Raw genomic sequence first — 24249 nt, forward strand, 5'->3', positions numbered from 1 at the left:
TTAAAGTCCTAGATTTCAAACGTACGGACTTTAATGCAATGGGAAAGTACCTGAGAAAGAGCTGTTAGGATGGGAGGACATAAGAGAAGTGGAAAGACAGTGGTCTAAGCTGAAAGGAGCGATAAAAATGGCTACGGACCTTTATGTGAAGAAAATCAATAAAAAAAAGAGAAAAAGGAAGCCGATATGGTTCTCCAACCTAGTGGCTGAGAAAATAAAGGCGAAAGAGTTGGCGTTCATGAAATATAAAAAACCCAAGAAAAGGAGAGCAGAAAGGACTATAGGGTGAAACTGAAAGAAGCCAAGAGAGAGATACGTTTGGCGAAGGCACAGGCGGAAGAACAAATGGCTAAAAATGTAAAAAAGGGAGATAAAATTTTTTTTCAGATATATTAGTGAAAGGAGGAAGATAAAAAATGGAATTGCTAGGCTAAAAGATGCTGGGAACAAATATGTGGAGAGTGATGAGGAGAAAGCAAATGTGCTAAACAAATACTTCTGTTCTGTGTTCACAGAAGAAAATCCTGGAGAAGGACCGAGATTGTCTGGCAAAGTTACACGAGAAAATGGAGTAGATTCTACGCCGTTCACGGAGGAGGGTGTTTATGAGCAACTTGAAAAACTGAAGGTGGACAAATCGATGGGACCAGACGGGATCCATCCCAGGATACTAAGGGAGCTCAGAGAGGTTCTGGCGAGTCCTATTAAAGACTTGTTCAACAAATCTCTGGAGACGGGAGTGATTCCTGGGGATTGGAGGAGAGCGGATGTGGTCCCTATTCATAAAAGTGATCACAGGGATGAAGCAGGAAACTACAGCCGGTGAGCCTCACTTCAGTTGTTGGAAAAATAATGGAAGTGTTGCTGAAAGAAAGGATAGTGTACTTCCTTGAATCTAATGGGTTACAGGATCTGAGGCAACATGGCTTTACAAAAGGTAAATCGTGCCAAACGAACCTGATTGAATTTTTTGATTGGGTGACCAGAGAGCTGGATCAAGGACATATGCTAGATGTAATTTACTTGGATTTCAGCAAAGCCTTTGATACAGTTCCTCATAGGAGGCTGTTGAACAAACTTGAAGGGCTGAAGTTAGGACCCAAAGTGGTGAACTGGGTCAGAAACTGGCTGTCGGACAGATGCCAGAGGGTGGTGGTTAATGGAAGTCGCTCGAAGGAAGGAAAGGTGACTAGTGGAGTCCCTCAGGGTTCGGTGCTGGGGCCAATCCTGTTCAATATGTATGTGAGTGACATTGCTGAAGGGTTAGAAGGAAAAGTGTGCCTTTTTGCAGATGATACCAAGATTTGTAACAGAGTAGACACCGAAGAGGGAGTGGAAAATATGAAAAAGGATCTGCAAAAGTTAGAGGAATGGTCTAATGCCTGGCAACTAAAATTCAATGCAAAGAAATGCAGAGTAATGCATTTGGGGATTAATAATAGGAAGGAAGCGTATATGCTGGGAGGAGAGAACCTGATATGCACGGACGGGGAGAGGGACCTTGGGGTGATAGTGTCCGAAGATCTAAAGGCAAAAAAACAGTGTGACAAGGCAGTGGCTGCTGCCAGAAGGATGCTGGGCTGTATAAAGAGAGGCGTAGTCAGTAGAAGGAAGAAGGTGTTGATGCCCCTGTACAGGTCATTAGTGAGGCCCCACTTGGAGTACTGTGTTCAGTTTTGGAGACCGTATCTGGTGAAAGACGTAGGAAGACTTGAGGCGGTCCAGAGGAGAGCGACGAAAATGATAGGAGGCTTGCGCCAGAAGGAGGCTTGCGTATGATGAGAGAATGGAAGCCCTGAATATGTATACCCTAGAGCAGGGGTGTCCAATGTCGGTCCTCGAGGGCCGTAATTCAGTCGGGTTTTTAGGATTTCCCCAATGAATATGCATGAGATCTATTAGCATACAATGAAAGCAGTGCATGCAAATAGACCTCATGTATATTCATTGGGGAAATCCTGAAAATCCGACTGGACTGCGGCCCTCGAGGACCGACATTGGACACCCCTGCCCTAGAGGAAAGGAGAGACAGGGGAGATATGATTCAGACGTTCAAATACTTGAAGGTATTAACGCAGAACAAAATCTTTTCCAGAGAAAGGAAAATGGTAAAACCAGAGGACATAATTTGAGGTTGAGGGGTGGTAGATTCAGGGGCAATGTTAGGAAATTGTACTTTACGGAGAGGGTAGTGGATGCCTGGAATGCGCTCCCGAGAGAGGTGGTAGAGAGTAAAACTGTGACTGAGTTCAAAGAAGCGTGGGATGAACACAGAAGATTTAGAATCAGAAAATAATATTAAATATTGAACTAGGCCAGTTACTGGGCAGACTTGCACGGTCTGTGTCTGTGTATGGCCGTTTGGTGGAGGATGGGCAGGGGAGGGCTTCAATGGCTGGGAGGGTGTAGATGGGCTGGAGTAAGTCTTAACAGAGATTTTGGCAGTTGGAACCCAAGCACAGTACCGGGTAAAGCTTTGGAGTCTTGCCCAGAAATAGCTAAGAAGAAAAATTAAAAAAAAAAAACATTTAGATTGAATCAGGTTGGGCAGACTGGATGGACCATTCGGGTCTTTATCTGCCGTCATCTACTATGTTACTATGTATGTTACTAAGTTTTTATCCTAATGCGACATGTACCAAGGATCTTGAATCAATATACATTTCTTTGTAATCTATCGGTTGTGGGAGTTAGGTGAACAGGTATGATTTTATTGCTTTCCTAAAGCTGAGGAGTCCTTCAAGGGGATCTTATCTGCGGGGGCCGTTGATTCCAGTGGGTCGGTATGAAGTGGGAGTAGAAATGTCGTTTGGTGGTGTGCAGTTGAAGGGGGCGTTTTGACGCGTGTTTCATCCTGGGAGTGGAGGGACCTGTTCGGCACGTACGGAGGAAGCTTGGCCATCATGTAGCTCGGCGCCATGTCATGCAAGGATTTGAATGCTAGCTTCAGGCCCTTGAAGACATGTTTGGCTAAGGGAAGCCAGTGAGCTGATGCAGCCTGAAAGACCGGGTCGCAGGGATGGAGGTTTTCTACAGTTTCATAGATGTGTGATCCAAAGCATTCTAGTATATTTTATAAATTCTCTCCAGCAGACATAGATATCAGGATGGATCTTGTCAAATACTCACCACAGACCTATAAGCATTAAGGGCTAAATTCTATATAAGGTGCCCAAAAATCAGTGCTGAAAAAAATGCTATTCTATAAGCTGCGTTTAAAGTTAGGCGTGGTTTATAGAATAGCATTTACGCCTGGGTACCACGACTAATGCTGGCTTTTACAAAGCCGTGGTAGAGGTTTCTACTGTGGGCCGTCAAGGTAAATACTCTAATACTCATAGGAATTGAATGAACATTTGAGTATTTACTTCACCAGCCCACGGTAAAAAGCTCTACCATGGTTTAGTAAAAGGAGCCCTAAATTTGGGCACGGCCACTTGCACCAAGGAAAACATTGGTGCAATACCAGCACCTAAATTTAGGTATGGATGCCCTTATTTTTTAATTACATGCATAACTTAAAGTAATGCCCCAATTTGCTCATGACCCGCCCGTTTCCATGCCCCCTTTTATGACTTGCGCATAACTTGCAATTAATTTTAATTAGCATCAATAATTGCTAGTTAAAAAGCCAATTATTGGCACTAATTAGCAATTTTTAGTGTATTTTATAGGATTTGGGGGTAACTGTAGAGGTCAGATGTTATCGGATGAGCTGCTATGAGTTCTTACTGTCATATATGCACAACTATTATTTGTTAAGTTGATAAGCATTGAATAATTGTGAATAAGGTTATTTATTTATTGCTTCTGGCCTGCCTCATCTTGATTGACTGGTTAGCACAAAAAGATGGTTGGAAAGCTGTGAATCATTGGTCCTTTCCAGGTAGTGAAGTAAAACTCTTTGCACATCCAGCTTCTGCAAAGTCCTGTCCTGTTTAACCAAACCTACGTATAGGGTAAAAAGCTGGCAAACGAATCTCTTGGTTGACATGAAATGCTGACATCACCTTCAGCAGAAAGGAAGGTACTATATTCAGAGAAATCTCAGCCTCTGTGTACCTGAGGAAGGGCTCTCTGCATGACAGAGCCTGTAATTACAAGATTCATCTTACAGAAACATTGGCCACACAGGAAGCCCATCTTGATGGTGAGGTCCAGAAGCGATGTGTCTTACAAAGGCTCATTCGGGGCTTTGGAAAGGCCCTTCAATACAATATTAAGATCCCAAGACAGGAAAGGATAGCACAATGGAGGATGCAATCTGAATGCCCCCCTCAAGAATTGAGTGATGTCTGGATGAGATGCTAGTGACAGTTTCCCCTCCCTCTAGCCCGGAAGCATGAGAGAACTGCCACCTGGATTTTTTTAGTACAGCTTGCAGAAATGTGAAGATCAAAGGTATGGGTGCCTTGTAAGGCTCTACCCATTCCTTGGCACACCAGAGCTGGAAAGTCTTCCAGGTCTTTGCATAAGCTGCAAACATAATAAGAACACAAGAATTGCCATACTGGGACAGAGCAAAGGTCCATCAAGCTCAGTATCCTGTTTCCAACAGTGGTCAACCCAGGTACCAAGTACTCTAACTAGATCCCAAGTAATAAAACAGATTTTATGCTGCTTTTCCTAAGCAGTGGATTTCTCCAAACCATCTCAATAATGGCTTATGGACTTCCCTTTTAGGAATTTATCCAAACCTTTTTTAAACCCCGCTAAGCTAACTGATTTCATCACATTCTCAGGAAACAAATTCCAGAGTTTAATTGCACGTTTTGTAAAGAAATATTTTCTCTGGTTTATTTTAAATTTACTACTTAGTTGCTTCATTGCATGCCCCCTAGTCCTAGTATTTTTGGAAAGAGTAAATAAGTAATGGCTTCTTTGCTCTAAGCAGAGCTGCAACAACAACTTCAGAGTAACCCTTACTGGTCAGGGTCATGTGCTCAAGAGCCATGCCAGAAGACCAAAGCACTCTAGATTCTCCATGGGGACTGGACCCTGACTGAGGATCCCTGGATGAACTGGCAGCTTGAGACACCTGCCTCTTTGTAGCCACACTAGATCCATATAACAAGGCTGATGAAACCAGTCTGGAGCTACCAGTATTACCATACCTGGGTGGCTTGAAATTCTGCAAATAATCCAGCCCACCATGGCCCAAGGTGGGAACATGTAGAAGAGACTCTCTGTGGGTTAGGGCTGAACCAGGAGTCCAGCCCTGGGCTTCCCAGTTTGGCTCTTTGACTATAGAAGTGCTTCGCTTTCATTTTCTTGGCTGAGGCCATGAGATCTATCTCCGGTCTTCCCCAGCACTGAAACAATGAGGTTGAATGCTCTTTGGAACAGTGATCACTCCCCTAGGGCCAGAGTCTGCTGGCTCAGAAAGTCGGCTTGAACATTTTTTATTCCTGCCATATGGACTGCAGAAAGTGTCTGTAAGTAAGCCTCCATCCACTTGAAGAACATCTGTGCCTCTAGACGCAATGGTGCACTTTTGGTGCTTCCTGGTCTATTCACATAAGCTACCATGGTGGCATTGTCGGAGAAAACCCTGATCACCTTTCCTAGCAAGGAAATCTCCAATGCTTTCAATGCAAGATGGATGGCTCTCAGTTCCAGCCGATTTATGGACCACTTGCTCTCAGATAGTGACCATTTGCCCAGGAGTGGATGACCAACGAAATAGGCCCCCAGTCGCTCAGACTGACATTGCTTGTGAGTATCACCCATGAGGTGATTCAGAGGGGCATGCCCTTCAAAAAGGAGTCCCCCTTGGAGCTACCAGTGTAAGCTGCTCCTTGCCTCCCATGTCCAGTGGAGCTGAATCTGTCTTTGCGGGAACCACCTGGAGAGGAGGAAATCCTGTAGTGGGCACATATGTGCTCTCATCCAGGAGACAACTTCCAGGGTGGCCGCCATTGAGCCCAGTATCTGAAGGTAATGCCGGACCGTGGGCTTCGGCATCACTAAGGTCTCTGTGATCTGCTTCCGGAGCTTCTGTTTGCATGCCTAGGGAAGAAAGACACAACCTTTTCTTGTGTTAAAGCATACTCCCAGATACTTCAAGCACTGAGTCAGCTTTAGCAGACTCTTTCTGAACCAGAAGAAAACTGGTGAGAAGATCTCTGAGAGGAACAAAAGGTGCATTTACCTCCCCTAGCGTGATGATGAGATCTACTATCTGGCAGAGATTTGGGGTGGTGATCCACCATGCTGGCCATGAGTTCATCCAAACTTTTGCCAAAAAGCATCTGCTCTTTAAAGGGTAATCTGCTTAGAGTAGCCTTAGAGGCTGAATCGCCTGCTCACTGCCTAATCCAGAGCATCCGATGGGCAGAGACGGCGTACACCAAGACTTTGCTCATGACTCAGATGACATCATAGAGAGCATCAGCCACATAATTCACTTCTTCCATAATCCAGACCCTCGCAGGTCTGCATTCTTTCCCAGGTGAAGTAGCCCTAAGAAGGGGACCTCCTGGCACCAAAGCTACACAAGAAAAATGACAATAACTCCCCAAAAATAATAAAATGAAACAGAGCAGATCAGAACACACCTTCTCATTTTGCTTGCAGAAGGAAAAACTGAAGAGGGCACTATACTCCACCAGTGAAGGGAGAAGCTGAAAGATGTGAATGACATCCTTCTGCAACAATTTGCACCATGGGGGAAATTCTATAAATGATTTCCATTCCAAACTTTAGGTGCCAGACCTAGGCCTGCTGAAACCTGGTGTAAATACTGGAACTTCTGTACATAAACAAGAGTATTATATGATATAGTCCTAGGTTCATCAACAATACATATCACAAATCCCAGAACAACAATTCTTTTTATTTCATTTAATCAACATCTCTTATATTGCCCACATACCCTCTTGCATACATGAATTATATAGTGTATAGTGCTCAGAACATGGTTACACTGTAGCTCTTTGTGCTATTTCTTATTTAGAAACAAGACGGCACTATATTCAATGCACTTAGCAAAAAACAGTTTTTACAGGAGAAGAGAATGAAGGAGCAAATTCTATAAATGGCGTCTCCACTGTAGGCAGTGGTAGGTATCCTATCGCTGTCTAACCAGCTGCATAATGTCACCTGAGGTTGGGCCTGGTTTCACCCAGAAGTGGCCTTAGCTGAGCTAAAGTGGCCCTAGGCGTCTCCTTAGGATCGCGATAGGATCCTGAAATGTAGGCCAGCATTTTCAAATAGATGTGGCTGCTAAACTGATCGCGGCAAATAAATCTCCATGCCATAATCAGCTGAGCAGCAGGGAACCCAAGAGCCTTACCACAATTCAGCTGGCAGGAGGGATGCCCATTCCCTCACGCCACCATCCGAAAACTCCCCCCCCCCCACACACACACATATACACACTTTCCGTGGCAGGAGGGATGCCTTCATGCTGGAACTCCCCCCCCAACATCTCCAGCAGGAGGGATGCCCACTCCCTCCTGCTGGCACCCACCCGAACACATGACTCACCAAATGCCCCACCTCCCGAAACCCACCTGGCTTCCCTGTACCTTTATCAGCAAGGCCGGCTGGAGGGATGTGTACTTCCTCTGGCCAGCAGGCCCGCCTCTTCAGAATGGCAGGCCTTCCCCTTCCCGGTGCATCCTGGGAGCCACCGGGGAAAGGCCTAAGGCCCTGATTGGCTCAGGTGCCTTAAGGCCCCTCCCATAGGAGGGGCTTTAGGGACCTGGGACAACCAAAGTCTTAGGCCTCCTTCCCAGCGCATTCTGGGATGCACTGGGAGTGGCCTAAAACTCCGATTGGTCTGATCCCTAAGGCCTCTCCCATAGGAGGGGCCTTAGGCTCCTCCCCAGGATGCACTGGGAAGGCATACCATTCTGAAGAGGCGGGACTGTCGGCTAGAGGGAGTAGGCATCCCTCCACCTGAACTTGCTGATAAAGGTACGGTGGGGGTCCAGGTGGGTTTTGGGGTCATGTGTTCAGGGGGTGCTGGCAGGAGGGAGTAGGCATCCCTCCTGCTGGGGATGTTGGGGGAACAGACGTGATTCTGTATAGGACGCCTGTGTGTGATTCTCAAAAGCTGCTTAGGTGGCTGCTGAGACCAGGCATCCTATACAGAATCAGGGCCGAAGTGTTGAAAAGTTATAAAACCCTTCTTCTCCAAAGGTAGAAACATAGAAAAATGATGGAGATAAGGGCCATAGCCCATCAAGTCTGCCCACTCAACAGACCCACCCCCTAAGTCTGCTCTAGAGCCCCCGCTCTAACTGACCCATCCGTAACTTCACCCTCTGAGGGATCCCACATGGGCATCCCATTTACCCTTAAAATCTGGAACACTTTTGGCCTCGATCACCTGTATCGGAAGCTTGTTCCAGTGTTCAACCACTCTTTCAGTGAAGTAATACTTTCTGGTGTCGCCCTGAAATTTCCCTCCCCTGAGTTTAAGCGGATGTCCTCTTGTGGCTGAGGGTCCCTGGAGAAGGAACATATCTTCTTCCACTTCGATATGCCCAGTGATATACTTGAACGTCTCAATCATGTCACCCCTCTTCCTATGCTCCTCGAGAGAGTAGAGCCGCAATTTGTTCAGCCTCTCTTCGTATGAGAGATCCTTGAGCCCCGAGACCATCCTGGTGGCCATCCGCTGAACCGACTCTGCTCTTAGCACATCTTTACGATAATGTGGCCTCCAGAATTGCACACAGTATTCCAGATGCGGTCTCACCATGGTTCTGTACAACGGCATGATGACCTCAGGCTTCCGGCTGACGAAACTTCTGCGGATGCAACCCAACATTTGTCTTGCCTTAGATGAAGCCTTCTCTACTTGACTGGCAGCTTTCATATCTGCACTGATAGTCACTCCCAAATCTCGTTCTGTCACAGTCCTAGCTAAGGTCTCACCATTCAAGGTGTAAGTTCTGCACGGATTTCTACTGCCGAGGTGCATGACCTTACATTTCTTGGCATTGAAGCCCAGCTGCCAGGTCGAAGACCAACGCTCCAACAAAAACAGGTCCTGCGTCATACTATCGTGTAAATTGGAGCTGCTCACTATGTTACATAATTTGGCGGCGTCGGCAAATAGTGTTATTTTACCTTGAAGACCCTGAGTCAGGTCCCTTATGAATAAGTTGAAAAGTAGAGGGCCCAAGACTGAGCCCTGCGGCACTCCGCTTGTCACTTCCGACGTTTTAGAGAGGGTACCGTTAACCACCACCCTCTGAAGCCTATCACCCAGCCAATCCTTAACCCATGCAATTAGCGTTTCTCCCAATCCCATCGATTTCATCTTGCTCAACAGCCTACGGTGAGGGACGCTATCGAATGCTTTACTGAAGTCCAGGTACACTACGTCCAGGGATTCTCCCAAGTCCAGCTTCCTTGTTACCCAGTCAAAGAAGCTGATGAGATTGGATTGGCAGGACCTACCTTTGGTGAATCCATGTTGACTGGGATCCCGTAGATTCTCCTTATCCAGGATCGTGTCTATTTTTCGTTTGATTAGTGTTTCCATGAGTTTACACACTATTGATGTCAGACTCACCGGTCTGTAATTCGCAACCTCCTCTCTGCAACCTTTTTTGTGTAGTGGAACGACGTTAGCCGTTTTCCAGTCCATGGGTACTCTCCCCGTACTGAGGGAGAGATTGAAGAGTACGGATAGCGGTTCTGCCAGGACATCACACAACTCCTTGAGTAATCACAATGTAAGGTAATCACAATGTATTTCTTCCAGTGCTGTCTGAGATCATTCAAGCTTTCTCCAATAACTGTATTATTATTTTATGTTGTTTCAGTTTTATTCCTGAGGAAGCCACTTTTGGCGAAACCGGGATCCCAGGTTTTAGGTATATACGGCAGCACCATAGCAAATATACGGTTATTGGAGAAAGCTTGAATGATCTCAGACAGCACTGGAAGAAATACATTGTAATTACCTTTGGAAAAGAAAGTTTTTTAAATTTTACAAGTGTACTTCATTCTTTTCTGTAAAAGCTGTTTTTGCTAAGTGCAATGATTGAATATGGTGCTGTCTTGTTTCTAAATAAGACAAAGAACAAAGAGCTGCGGTGTAGCCATGCTCTGAGCACTATACACTATACGTGTGCAAGAGGATGTGTGAACAATATACAAGGTGTTTGATTAAATGAAATAAAAAGAATTGTTGCTCTGGGGTTTGTAATATGTAAAAACTGGCACCCAAGCTAGACACACTTTAAACAAGCAGTGCATGCCTCTATTAACAGCTATTTAATATAAAATATATTTCTCTCTTTAAGAGTGATATATTTTATTAAGGGAGAATTCTTTTAACAGGTGCACTGCCAGCCACAAAGAGGAGTTGGGTTCAATTTTCAGCTTTAGGCTGACTAGAATGAGAGATACTATAAAAGCAGCTTTCACGGCCTCTGGAGAAAGAACCCCCTTTAATATGCATTGGCAGCACCTAATAACTAGGGCCCATGATTACAAAGGGTCCAGATCAAGCCCTGGTGTATGACCCCCCCAAATGAAGCTGCAAAATGTGGGCTAAAATCCCTATGCAGTTGTAAGTGAAAACTCACAGGGGGCAAGGAACAAAGGTGCCTGCGCTCCCTAGCATAACCAGTTATTTGCATGCCTAATATTTAGGTGTGATAATTTACACCAGCTTAGAATTGATTAGGTGAACGCGCTGAAGTGCACTAGCAGATTCCTGCATAACATGCTGTATTCTATCAGTTGTGTGCATAAGTGGAAGCCACACCCATGCTCTGCCCCTATGTGCACTCTCTCCTTGCAAATTTGCAGGTTAGCAATTTGCAGGTTAGCAATTAGGTGGGTTGCAAGATTGCCTCTTACAAAAAAAGAGAACATCTAGCCCCGCCCCATTCTGCCCCAGCACCACCCTGCCCTGCCCTGATCTGCCCTCAGCCCCGCCTCCACATGAATCACATGTCTCCTTCCCGGAGCTTGGGGCTGTCTATGGATATCCTCTGTGCATGCGCAGAGGTCAATGAGATGATGCCATGCATGTGTATGACATCATCATGTCAACATTCACACATAAGGACAAACTGCCCTCAGGGCATCCGGACAGTCTTCTAAAAAGAGGACATGTCCGGGTTTTTCTGTATGTCTGGTAACCCAACACTTAGGCAGCAGGTTAGCACTTGTGCACATGATACTACACACTTAAACGTGTTGTGCATGTGTAAATATTAGTGCCTAGGTTTAAAACTGCCCCTTTAAGTGAACTTACTTTTATATGCCACTAGTGCATGTAAATGCACAGAATACCAATACTTTCACAGGTAAGAGTATATTAACATGCATACGAGGCAGCAGTAATGGGAGGGTGGGAGGCACATCTTAGTGAGGGCCCAGGCACCCGTCCTCCCCTGCTCCTTCCCCTCCCCCCCCCCACTGCTGCATGTACGCTCTGCTTCCCTTCCCCCATACCTCTGTAATGTTCCTGGTGCAAGCAGCAACCCCCAACCTGTCGCGACATCACTTCCTGGACTAGCACCTAGGAAGTGACATCAGAGGAAGAGCCGACACTGGCACGACAGCAGATTGGGGGTTACTGCTCATGCCAGGAATTTTACAGAGGTATGGGGGAAGGGAAGCGGCGCATAAACAGCAGGAGGGGGCGGGGAAGGAGCATGTGGAGGAGGGGGGGCGGAGATGAGGGCGGAGGAGGGGCACTACCGCCCCTGGCGCCTCTGACCGGGTATGCATAAGTGGTATTGCATATAAGTGCAAGGGGGCAGAGCATAGAAGGGGCTTCCAGTTACACGTATAATTTACAAAATCTGGAAGTTACCAGGGTCCTTGCTGTATTTAGGTGGCCACAGTTATGCCTGGTCTATGACAGATGCATAAATGTTAGGTGCGCCAATGCTAGGTTATGCTAGTATTCTATAACGGAATCTAGGCCCCCCAGTCTGTCAGCACTCCAAAAAACCATACATAATGCACTACAAAATAAAATGCTAACATTCTTAATTACTGTACTAAAGCTTTGAGTTTGCACGACACGTTACCTTCAGGAAATGTATATCTCACCTAAAATGAGTAACAGAGCCTTTGATAAGTAGCTTAATGTACACAGGGTGCTGCTAGTTTTGCTACTCATTTGCTCATTTTATTTATTTTGAATAACTTTCTTCTCAATGGTGCACTTATACTCAACTAGGTCAGGCCCACAGGGATGGCCATGGTAGAGAGATTCAGCCTTTCATGATAGGCATGCAGCCTTTATCTGGGCCAATCTCAAGCTGCTTAACAGAAATGTTCTTGTCTGTGTACAGCATTATGTGTGACAGCTAGCCATTCAACAAGATATCCACACAGCAACCCCGTGGAGCACTTCTGAACCTGCAAGTATTGATAGACAAGCATTTCAATATGCACCATCCCCGTTTACAAATGTAAACACTTCAGATATGCCAGACGAGACTTAAAAAAAAAAAAAAAAAAAATCTGTTAAATAAGGAAATAAAGAGAGAGGCACACAATTAAAGAAAGTGTATAGTATAATTCAACCATAGCCTCATCTTTAGAGGACAATTCTTAAAGCTGTGGTGAGGGAGGAGGGAAATAGTGATTTACACACCTAAACTGCCTGAAAATTACCCTCCTGTAATATGCCTAAGAGGCACTCTCAGGACTATGTCTGAGTCAAGGCAGGAAAATAATAGGTTGTGGATCACATTTTCAACTTAGCATATGACAAGAAAAGTATCCACACAACAAAAGAGATGCAAATGAGTACCCAGAGCGAGTTTCAAAGTGATTCTCTTCCTCTCCAGCAACTGAGTCAAAATCCATGGGCAAAGGTACCTGCAAGCGTTTTCCAAACAAATACATGTGGTCAGCTTTAAAACTGTCCTCTTTAAATAAAGTCCTTCGACTTATGCCAATATTTACAGTATGTGCTGTGTCTCCAGAAACAAACATTTCTAACCATGATGCTTCTGGAATTGCTGATGCTAAAAAGATCTGTAGAGCCACGGAAAATGCTGTCCTCATGGGTTGCATTTATCTACAGGAGCATATGGATTACATTTCACACTAAAAGTGTTTCGGCATACACGTTAGTAAAAATGTAATACGTATGCTAAAATGCCACTCAACACTATATGTAGGATATAGGTGCAAAATAAAGTTTTTATAGTGGTACACAATATCAGTGTTAATTCAAAAACATAGGGGTTGTCTACTAAAGTGCACTAAATGGGCTTAGGGACAGATTTTGTATAGTGTGTCTAAAATTGCATGTGCAAATCTGTGCATTGCCAGTTTGCACGCACAACTTAATTGTTTAACAAGCTAATTAATGCCTATAGCTAGCACTAACTGGTACTAATTAGAATTTACGAGTACCACTTTTTTAGCGTATTCTTTGTGGTACACACAAATTCTAGTACACAGATCTCAAAAGGACAAGAAACAAATGACAGACTGAGCCACAAAAGTTGATCTAAACACCTTTAATTACCAACAGTTGCAGGAGGAGTAAAGCACAAAGCCAAACTTAGCTAAGTTTTGCTCTACTTGGGCTGCTTCAGGGTCTAGAAAACCAATCTGGCGCTAGGAAAAACATGCACTAGATATGGTCCAAATCCTTTCCCTCCCTCACAATACACAATGTAGTAGTAGATCTCAAAAGGGGCGTGGCTAGGGGAGGAGCATGGGCAGATCATGGGCATTCCTAAAAGTTAGGCGCACTGTTATAGAGCATGCCCGATCCGCGCACAACTTAGGTGCAGGTATTTAGGCCTGGTTTTCATTGGCATAAATGTTAGTCATGCGTACGGGCAGTACACATGATTTAATAAACTGAGCAGTGTTATAGAATTGTGCTAAGTGCCATCTTTTTTAGTGCTGATTATTTTTAGGCATCATATATAGAATGTGGCCCATAGAGCATGCTAACGCAGAATGCTTCTGAGTGCTAAGCCCATTTACAGTGCACCCAGGAAACAGGGAAATTTTCAGTATTTCTCTTTAAGGTCAGGTGCTAATGTTGACATTAGAATGCGTAACCTGAAAAAATAAATTGTCAGGGGAGCATTTACTACCTCCTATTTAGGAAGTGATAAGAGCTCCCATGTTATGGATCCGTTAATCAATTTGCATGCGGTAACTGGAACACCCTAGCTAGCTGGATAGCATGTCCATGTCCATTCTCCAACCCCTCCAGAAAATAAATACAAAAAATTAATACTGCACACTAAGCACATGCAAACAGATTTCTTACTGCAAGATGCTTTAATGCGCTTTGCAATGTGTTCTCATGTGTGCTACACACATTACGAGGGGCCACTGAAAAGTTCTCAGCCCAACCAAAAAGAGAATGATGTGGAGCCATGAAACTTACAAGTTATTTTACACTCTTCTTGACATTTTTCATTTCAATGAGGCACATGCATCTAGCAAATAAGCACAAGTATAGGGGAAACCAAGCCATTGTGACATCACCGATGAGGTTGACTCTTAGGCATTGGTGGAATGAGGCATTATGACATCACAATACAAAGGACCACTGAAAAGTTCTTTGCCCAACCAAGAAGAGAATGATGTGGAGCCATGAAACTTACAAGTTATTCCACACTTTTCTTGACATTTTTTGTTTTATTTCATATTGTTGAAACAAAAAGAGTCAAAAGTGACTTGTAAGTTTCATGGCTCTACATCATTCTCTTCTTGGTTGGGCTGAGAACTTTAAAGCAGCCCCTCGTAGGGCTTAGTTCCCTTTAGTAGACAAAGCCCATGACATTTAACACAGGATGTACAAATTGGAAATGAAATGGCCAGGTTGAGGCATTTCAAGTTCCACTAGTATTTTACCACAGGATCTCCCAACATGGTGCACTGGATATTTATACACTTGTTAATTGTGGCAGGAGCTTTCATTTTAGAAACATAAGACATCTATAATACCGACAGATCAAATTTGACACATAAACGTTTAGGTTATGAAATACCAATATAAATGTTATGTCTCAGAACATAAATATTTGTGACAACCATTTTCAAAACAAAGGTTTATTTTTCTCTAACTAGTCACAGGGTCCTATATTACTTGCCAGTTCACTTTCTATGGAGGACATCAATCACCTGGGGATTAAGGGGGTGAGTTCCCTAATTGGCCATTACTAGCACTTTTCTGAAGCCTAGTTATCCTATAAAAAAGGCATTAAATCCTGACATTGATCTTTTTGGACACAGGCACACATTCCCCTTCTGAAATGAGGAAATCCTGTTTATTTTTTAGGTCTGCCCTCAGTGGCATAGCGAAGTTAGGAAGCACCCGGGACGGTTACGCCCCTTCCTGCCACGTTCGCATCCTCCCTTTCCCTGTACCTCTTTAACTGATTGTCAGCGCAAGCAGTTTCTCCGGCCTGATGCTTGCCATGCAACCAGGAAGTGATTTCAGAGGGGAGCCAGGCCAGAGCAAGCAACAGGCTGAAGAAGTTGCTTTCGCTGGCGAAAATTAAAAGATTATGGGGAGGGGAGAGTGCAATCGTGGCATGGGGGGGCGGGGAGATGACAGCGCCCCTACCCAGTGTGGTCCACCCCCCTTACTATGCCACTGGCTTTGTGGCTCTGGGAGAGAAGGTGAAGCAGTCAAGTGTGCAGGTGGTATTCTTGTCCATCTTCCCTGTCGAGGGTAAGGGCTAGGTCAGAGAAGCACGCATCCTGGAGATGAATGTGTGGCTATGTTGATGGTGTTGTCGAGAGCGTTTTGGCTTCCTGTAAAGTGGAATAATTTCCAAGGGCTGCTGAGCAGGGATGATATCCATCTATCAAAGAAAGGAAGAAGTGTCTTTGGCAGCAGGCTGGCTAATCTACTGAAGAGGGCTTTAGACTAGAAGTGATGGGGCAGGGTGATCAAACCCCCAGGTAAGTAAATCACTGAATACCTCTACATGGATGGAAAAAGGGGGCAATGTCCGGAAAGCAGTATGTACAAATGCTCTAAGTATGGGAAAAAAGAGTCTAAATCTAGAATCTGTGATAGAAGAAGATAAGTTGGATATAGTGGCGATCACAGAGTCGTGGTTCATGAAGAACCATCTAATCCAACACAAGCCCACTCGAAAAACCAATAATATTAAAACTACACTTTTGACCTGATTCACAGCACAATAACCATATAAACATAAAAAACCAATGAAGTCGTAAAGAGAATACAAAATGTTGCTGAAAACACTGGAAACTGAAATCAAAAGCGGACAGCCCTCAGCCAACACCTCAAAACACCTTTTTCTTTGAAAATTATCATGAGGTAGGAAAAAGCATCAGATCCCCCCTCTACCAAACCAATAACTCAGGTTGTTAATAAGTGGAGGCTAACTGGGGTACATTCAAGTCATTGGCATAAAAAACCTCCTCATGTAATATTTCACTATACGAAAAAGCCTTGTACAATGCAAGTGAGGAAGTGTCCGCTCGATATTCAAAGCACCAAAAAATTAGGTGAACTATCACTGCTCACAGCAACATTGAAGACAAATGCCCCATGAAGATGGAAAACAAAAGTACACCACACATCGACGATGGCCAGCATTTCACTAGTTATAAGCTGCCTCAGGATGTGAAAGTGATCAATCCTACAAGACATAAAATAAAACACTTAATACTTAACGTCTGTGGAAAAGCTTTTTTCTCTCCTCTTCATTCAATAGACTGAAAGCCCCAACGTATTCTCAATGCGGCTCCAAGATTCAATATGGTGGCTCCTCAGACATGGAAACTGGAGAAAGCCCCGCCCATTTAACTTGTCTTTTCAAGGACACGTGCCAGATTGTGATTGGATACAATTGTATGTGACGTGGTCCCGAGCTCAAAACCAAGGTTAGCATTAAAGACTACGGTTCTCGATCAAAGTAAGTGATGCAATTCCAGTTTGGAATTTAACCCTCCAGGCTCTTCTGTTTCCAACGTACAAATCCAAAAAAGTTATCTCCGTAAAAGCAAGCGTTGTCTATTCTTGTGACTTATGGGGACATGATCTATAGTGCAACATCTTAAATTTTGAAATGTATGATTATATTCTTGACAATGAGCAACAATTGGAGCCAGCATCTTGCCGGTGTTAAGGCAGCTTTTATGTTCCGTGTTCCGTATTTTAAGAGGCCATGAAGTTTGGCCTACATATATTTTCGGACACGGACATATTAATAAATATACTACATGATCTGTCAAACAGGTGGTGTGAAAACGAATAGAATATGTTCTGCCTGACACTGGGTGTAAAAAACAACCAGTTAGATCTGGCACGTATGGCATTTAGAATGACTACCTACAGATTGACAATATTGTTGTTCATGAACAAAGCAATCCAAAGGACTCAATAGTTTTTTGAGATTTTTTTGTCTAGAATAAGCCATACGTAGTGACAATAAGAAAAAGCAGGATCTTGGCTCAAAATGTCCCAGTGATGACGTAAAGACCGAACTACATATTTTATAGCTGGTGAAAACTCAAGTACACAGGTGATTACTTGCATATCAGAGGAACATGCTCTGGGAATTAACAATAGATCCAAGTCAACATGTTTAGCCCGTTTATAGGCCTTCTTAAGAATCTGCGGAGTAGACATCCCGGATGGTGTGAATAACATGAAGAAAGACCTAGCGAAGGTTAAAGAATGGTCTGAAATTTGATAGCTAAAATTTAATGCTAAGACATGCAAGGTCATGCACTCGGGCTGCAAAAACCCAAAAGAATGGTACAGTTTAGGGGGTGAAGAACTTATGTGCATGACAGAAGAGCGGGACTTGGGTGTGATTGTATGTGATGATCTTAAGGTGGCCAAACAAGTTGAAAAGGTGAATGGAAAGATTGTATTACAATTAGTACTATTTTATGGGGGTAGGGTCAGGGGTGGAGCTTGGGCGGGTCAAGTGTGGGGCTTGAGCGGGAGTACTCAGTTGATATTTGTGAGACTTAGGGGGTACTTGGCTTGAAGAAGTTGAGAAACTGGTATAGACAAATCAATAGCCTTTATTTCTCACTCACTTCTCTCACATTTATTGTAACATTTTCTGTTTCCTTTTTTTTAGGCAAAATGACACAGGTCGATATTCAGCCAGTGGTATCAAGGTTTGGCTGACCGCCGCCAGTGTTATACCCATAAATTTATTGCTGGGCCATGTCCAGGCTGCAGCATTGAATTTCTGGGTTTATGGAGCTGGCAAAATCATAGCCAGTTAAGTGCAATATTCAACATTTAACCGATAAACCTCATAAAGATAGGTCTGACTTTTATGCAGTCCTGTTTATATGATGACCATGGCTAGTTAGGTACTGAATAACGGCATTTCGCTGACTCTGCCTCTGGAACGCCCCCAAAAGAGGCAGTTGAGTTGGGCACTAACCAGACATTTTCACACTAACAGGCTAAGTACCGATGAATATTACCAGTTAGCACCAAACACCTAAGAACACCTAAAATTAATTGCTGGAACAGAATGTGTTAAGTGCAAATTCTATATCTGCAAGATTTAACTAGTACACTTTGGTGGAATGTGTGAGCATTCCCAACCCCACCAAAAACCTGCAGACATAAGGGCTGTTGTGGTGTACAGTTGGGTCAGTAGGTTTTTGGTGGGCTTTGAAGGGCTCTCCATCATACAATGTAAGGGAGAAATGGTGAGATGTGTACCTGGGACTTTTTATGTAAGGTCTACTGCAGTGCTCCTAGTACTGTTCTGCTGGGATGTCTGTTGTGACCAGTCTGCTAAGAATGCTGCCGCCCCCCCCCCCCCCTACAGCTCAATGGCTTGTTTTTTATATGTTTTTTCCCTTAGTCTTTTTTATTTTTATTGTTCAAAAATGATCCTATATGATAGATGCAGTGAGCTCAAAAACGTCTACCAATTGTCCACTTTTGAAACGAAAAGTTGGATGTTTTTCTGGTTTGATAATGGCCATTTTCTCTACTGGAGTTTTAGATGTTTTTCCCCAAACATTCCATACGTCACATTGAAAATGCCCTCCTAAGCTCCTTAATGTAAACTATTTATTTATTTGGATTTATATCCCCTCCTCCCAGAAGAGTTCAGAATGGGTTACAAGTTTACATACACAATAAAACACAACAGGGTATAGTGATGTAGAGCAGTGGTTCCCAACTCTGTCCTGGAGGACCACCAGGCTAGTCAGGTTTTCAGGCTAGCCCTAATGAATATTCATGAGAGAGATCTGCATATAGTGGAGGTGCCAGGCATGCAAATCTGCTCCATGCATATTCATTAGGGCTATCTTGAAAACCCAACTGGCCTGGTGGTCCTCCAGGACAGGGTTGGGGACCACTGATGTAGAGTGTGACAGCACATTTTAGATCATGACATAATAGGACAATAGATAGGGGAGTATGATAGTACCCAAAAGCACGGCATTGGGTTTGATTACTACAAATTACACACATATGTCCGGACCTTAGGCACCTGCACTTACACAATCCCTAAGTGCTTGATTTGAAGTTACTGTCCTGTATTTCACCTGTTACATCTGTATTCTATGAAGGAAAATAGGCACCTACCTTTCTTCATAGAATATTCTCCTACTAGGTACCACTGGGGTGCCTATATTTATATGGCTGGGTATAGAATTACACCCACCCCCAAAGTGGGACCTATGTTCAGGTCCTCCTCCCTCAGTGAGACGCAAGACATTTTTACACTAGTGAGTTACAAATAAAAATATGCAACCTTTGGTGTCCCTGACTTGATTTTATCATTCATTCAGCATCTCTCTCCTTTGTTGCTCCCTGATCTCATCTATTACTTTATTTTTTTCTCTCTGGTGTCTTCCTTCCTATTTGCTCTTTTGTCATTATAAAAAAGAACAGGAATATAAAGTGGAACATCTGCTCACGCAAGCTATAAGTCTCTGTTGGGTCCCATCTCCTTTGATGCACACTTCATGTTGCCATTGGGGCAGGACCATGCAGAGACTCACAGTGTACTTGAGCAGAGGCTTCATGGTGCATCACTAGCTTTTTTTTTTTTAATGTTGATACTAGAGCCAAATACAAAGCAGATATGAAGGAAGGTTTGAGGGGAGTGGTACAGTCAGAGCTTGCAGTAAGAGGGGGGCAATGCAGTGCCCATACTAAACTTCAATATGGCACCTCCTGTCTTCTTACTAAAATTAGGCACAGAAGGGTGCCAGATAGGAATGAATCAGGGATACAGGATTAGGGACAATCTCCGATATCCAGGGCCATGGTGGCATGATGCAAAGCAGTGCCCCCAGCCACTGGGGCATGTTCTATTGAAACAAAGTTGTGGTGCTTCTTTTAGTCATGGCCTACGGAGGAGGGTAGCAGAGAAACATGAGAGTAACACACCCTGCAGCTAAGTAGAAAGCAGGGGGTAGGGCTGAACTCAGGTCATTACAACATATAAGCGGCCATAAGAGGAACACAGATTTGTGTAAGAAAGGTACTGCAGACAGGTCTCTCGCTCCCCCTTCTCTGTTTAGACTGCCAGAACCACCATGAAATAAGGGGTGGGGGGTGTGCTTCAGGGTCTTCAGGAACCACCACTGGCTTACAGGCCTTGTAATAAAGATTACTGCACTACATTTACATTCCATAAATTTCTCCTTGGATATGTTTAAATACTTTGAAACTTTGCTGTTTTCTTCTCAACTTTATCTCTTTCATGTCTATTTCATTTCTCCATATACTGTACTTAGGATGACAGCCAACTAGACAAACCAAGCTCAGGGGAATAAAACAGTTGTCCAAGTCTCTTAACTCTTACTAAACCACCTTCTATGTGACAGTGCTATTTTAAAGATGAATAATGGAGCCACAGGGTCAAATAATTCACCTGAAAACCAGATGCACGCACGCACACAGGTACAGAGCAACAGCCCCAAGTGCATAAAGTGTTCCTGCAGCTTTTGTGATGACAGTGTTTTCACAGTAACAATACAAAATGCCCAATTTCAAAGAAGCAGTGTTTGCAGTGCCACAGTTTGCTCTGCAGGGGATTTTGCTCCTCCTTTGCCAAACTCTGAATCAACCCCCACGTGGCTGGACAGTATATCCTGTCTTTAAAAAAAACCAAAACAAAACCCTGGTCTGTGGTAACTTCTTAGTTCTAACTTGCCGCTAGTAACAGACAGGATGCTAAGCCAGATGCAGGCTTGCTTTTTTTTTTTTTTTAATCTACTTCCAGGATAAGTTTGCCAGAAAATATTAGCAAACTACAGTCAATTTTCTAAAATAAAGAACAATTTATTGAAAATAATGAGCTGTCATTACTGATCTGAATTTTGTTTTATGACAAAACATTTTCTTGAACATTACATCAATGTTCAAAAACTTTAATAAATTTACCTAGGGAATGAAAGAATGAAGAGTAAGAAAGAGAAATTAATGACCGGATAGAACAGAAAGAGAAAAATGGATCCTCTGAGACTCCTCAGGAGAGTTTATTTCTCTGCCTGTGACCTTTTGCTGTCAGATGCTTTATATATTGTATAAGGTTAAACGTTGGGTTTAATTGGCCTGAAATGTTTATGGTTTAAGAAATTTGCACATCTTGACCAGGAAGCCAGTGTTTTAAAAGATATTTCAAAGTGCCCATGAGATTTAGAAATTTTATAAGTACGTAAATTTTATGGGGTTTATGGGCTCTTTGTTTAAAACAATTCTAAAAAGTACATCTCTCAATAAAACCGATTTGTAGCTGGGTTTTAAAACCAAGGTAAATGCTATGTTCAGGGTGCTCTTCTAAGGCACATGTCTATTCCAACATTTGTATTATATTAGCATGGTTTGTATAGCATATGCCAGATATCTGCATGCTATACAGAGACATGCACACACATACAAGCAGAGGGGCTGGAAAATAAAATTCCATGACCAAGCTGCACATACATTCTTCATTGGTTAAATAATGTCTCCTTTTATTTTTGGCTCAGCTTTTAGGTTTTGCTTTATAAGTCATTAACTTAGGGGCCTTTTTACTAAGCTGTGTCAGGCACTAATGTACAGCTTACTCAGAAAAAAAAATGTAGGGCCACAAGATACACTATGACATCACTGAATGTACATTGAGCGAATAGGGCAGGGATGTCCAATGTCGGTCCTCGAGGGCCGCAATCCAGTCGGGTTTTCAGGATTTCCCCAATGAATATGCATTGAAAGCAGTGTATGCACATAGATCTCATGCATATTCATTGGGGAAATCCTGAAAACCCGACTGGATTGCGGCCCTCGAGGACCGACATTGGACACCCCTGGAATAGGGTATGAAGGACATTGAGCGAATAGGGTATGGATATTTTAGGTTAGGTAGGGAACACTTTCAGGTCATGGACCTGGGGGGCCGCCGCGGGAGCGGACTGCCGGGCACGATGGACCCCTGGTCTGACCCGGCAGAGGCAACGCTTATGTTCTTATGTACATGCCATAATTGCATGCTAAATTTTTTTGGTTTTTTTTTTGAGGGGATAGGTCATGAGCAGAGAGTGAGCATTCCTGCGAAATTGGTTAGCACACAGATCACACAGGAGCCCTTATTGCATACAAAATGGGTGGCAGCAAGTGCTCCTGCAGTAATTTTTTTTTATGGCCATGCACTAATGGCTATATTAGCACATGGCAATTAATAAATTAATAGAATAAAAAAAAGGGGGGGGGTTACGACCACATTATAAATGGCCTTAGCATTTGAGAAAGGTCCATATAAACCACCTTGAACTGCAAGGTAATGGTGGAATAGAAATCCCTAATGTAATGTAATAAAGATGGGCTAAGGCTTATTTTTAACAAAGCTTATTCAAAGGACCCCTTAATTTTCAATGTACATATTAAATGGCATAAGGACTTGCAAAATGGTTAGGGTAACAGGCTGGGAAAAATGTGAGCTCATAATAGTACATAAAGGCCAAATAGCCCATCCAGGCTGCCCATCCGCACCATCCACTATCTTCTCTTCCTAAGAGATCCCACGTGCCTGTCCCATGCTTTCTTGAATTCAGACACAATCTTTGTCTCCATCACTTCTACCGGGAGATTATTCCATGCATCTACCACCCTTTCTTTAAAAAAGTATTTCTTTAGATTACTCCTGAGCCTATCACCTCTTAACTTCACCTTGAGTAACATCCTTTTCCTCAGAGCGATCTCCATTGACCACTACCTTCTGTCACCTTCCACTCAACCAGTTTCTGACCCAGGCCGTCATTTTGCGACCCATCCCGAGGGCACTCAGTTTATTTATTAGATGCATGTGTTGAACACAATAAAGGCTTTGGCAAAATATAAATATACCACATCTAGCACAGTCCCTCTATTCAAGTCTCTGGTCACCCAGTCAAAGAAATTGATCAAATTTGTCTGACAAAACCTGCCTCTAGTGAATATGTTGCCTACTTCTTCCTTACTTCCACTTTTGTGGAAAGTGACCACATCTGCCCTGCTCCAGTCCTCTAGTACCACTCCCGATTCTCGAGAAGCATTGAAAAGGTCAGTCAGTGGAACTGCCAGAACTTCCCTAAATTCCTTCAGTACTCTCGGATGTACACCATCCAGCCACATCGCTTTGTCCACCTTTAATTTAGCTAGCTCCTCATTAACACAATCTCATGAAAATCAATTAGGGTCTATCACACCTCAATCCCTAATCTTCTGTAGTCCCACTCCAGGTGCTTCAGTTGTGAACACAGAACAAATATTTGTCAAACAATTCAGTCTTATCTTTATTAGCTTCTACATATTTCTCTCCTTCACCTTTGAGTCTCACAATGCCACTTTATACCTAATATATCAAAAAAATGTCACCCCCCCCATTTTACCTAGTTGACTATTTTTTTTCTTCCATTTGTGTCTTTGCTTTCCCGACTACTCGACCAACCTCTTAACTTTTCCAGATATTTTTGCCTGTCTTCCTCTTTCTGCAATCTTTTGTAGTTTATGAAAGATAACCTCTTTTCCCTTACCTTTTCAGCTACTACTTTTGAGAACCAAAGTGGCCTTCTTTTCCTCTTACTTTTACTTACTTTCCTTACTACATAGTTTGCTGCCCTTACAATAGCTCCTTTCAGTTTTGCCCACTGCTTTCCTACTTCTTCCAGATGTTCCCATCCAAACAATTCCTTGATATGATTCCCCATCTGAACAGTTAGTTTTAGTATTTTAATCTAGAACCTTTACTTTTTAATGAGCCCTCTCTACACCTGATTTAATATTAAACCACACTGGATGCCAGATGATCACTCACTGTAACATCAGAAAAATTTTCTTCGTTT

At 43.4% G+C, this 24249-nt stretch overlaps 1 protein-coding gene across 5 annotated transcripts in view; it reads right to left on the bottom strand.

Annotated features, from left to right (window-relative positions):
• CDK14 (cyclin dependent kinase 14) overlaps window positions 1-24249 on the bottom strand; it is an 895761-nt gene that overhangs the window by 53156 nt on the left and 818356 nt on the right. The window contains exon 15 of one of the 5 annotated variants that reach the window (XM_033931185.1): window positions 12282-12345. The exons of 3 other annotated variants lie outside the window; for them this stretch is intronic. The gene's annotated coding sequence lies outside the window, so the exon portion shown is untranslated. Of the gene's footprint in view, window positions 1-12281; window positions 12346-12552; window positions 12811-24249 lie in introns of those variants that run through there. One more of the 5 variants, XM_033931182.1, reaches the window with a different exon arrangement.

The sequence above is a fragment of the Geotrypetes seraphini genome, chromosome 2 (assembly GCF_902459505.1).
Source record: "Geotrypetes seraphini chromosome 2, aGeoSer1.1, whole genome shotgun sequence".
In the NCBI taxonomy this organism is placed as follows: domain Eukaryota; kingdom Metazoa; phylum Chordata; class Amphibia; order Gymnophiona; family Dermophiidae; genus Geotrypetes; species Geotrypetes seraphini.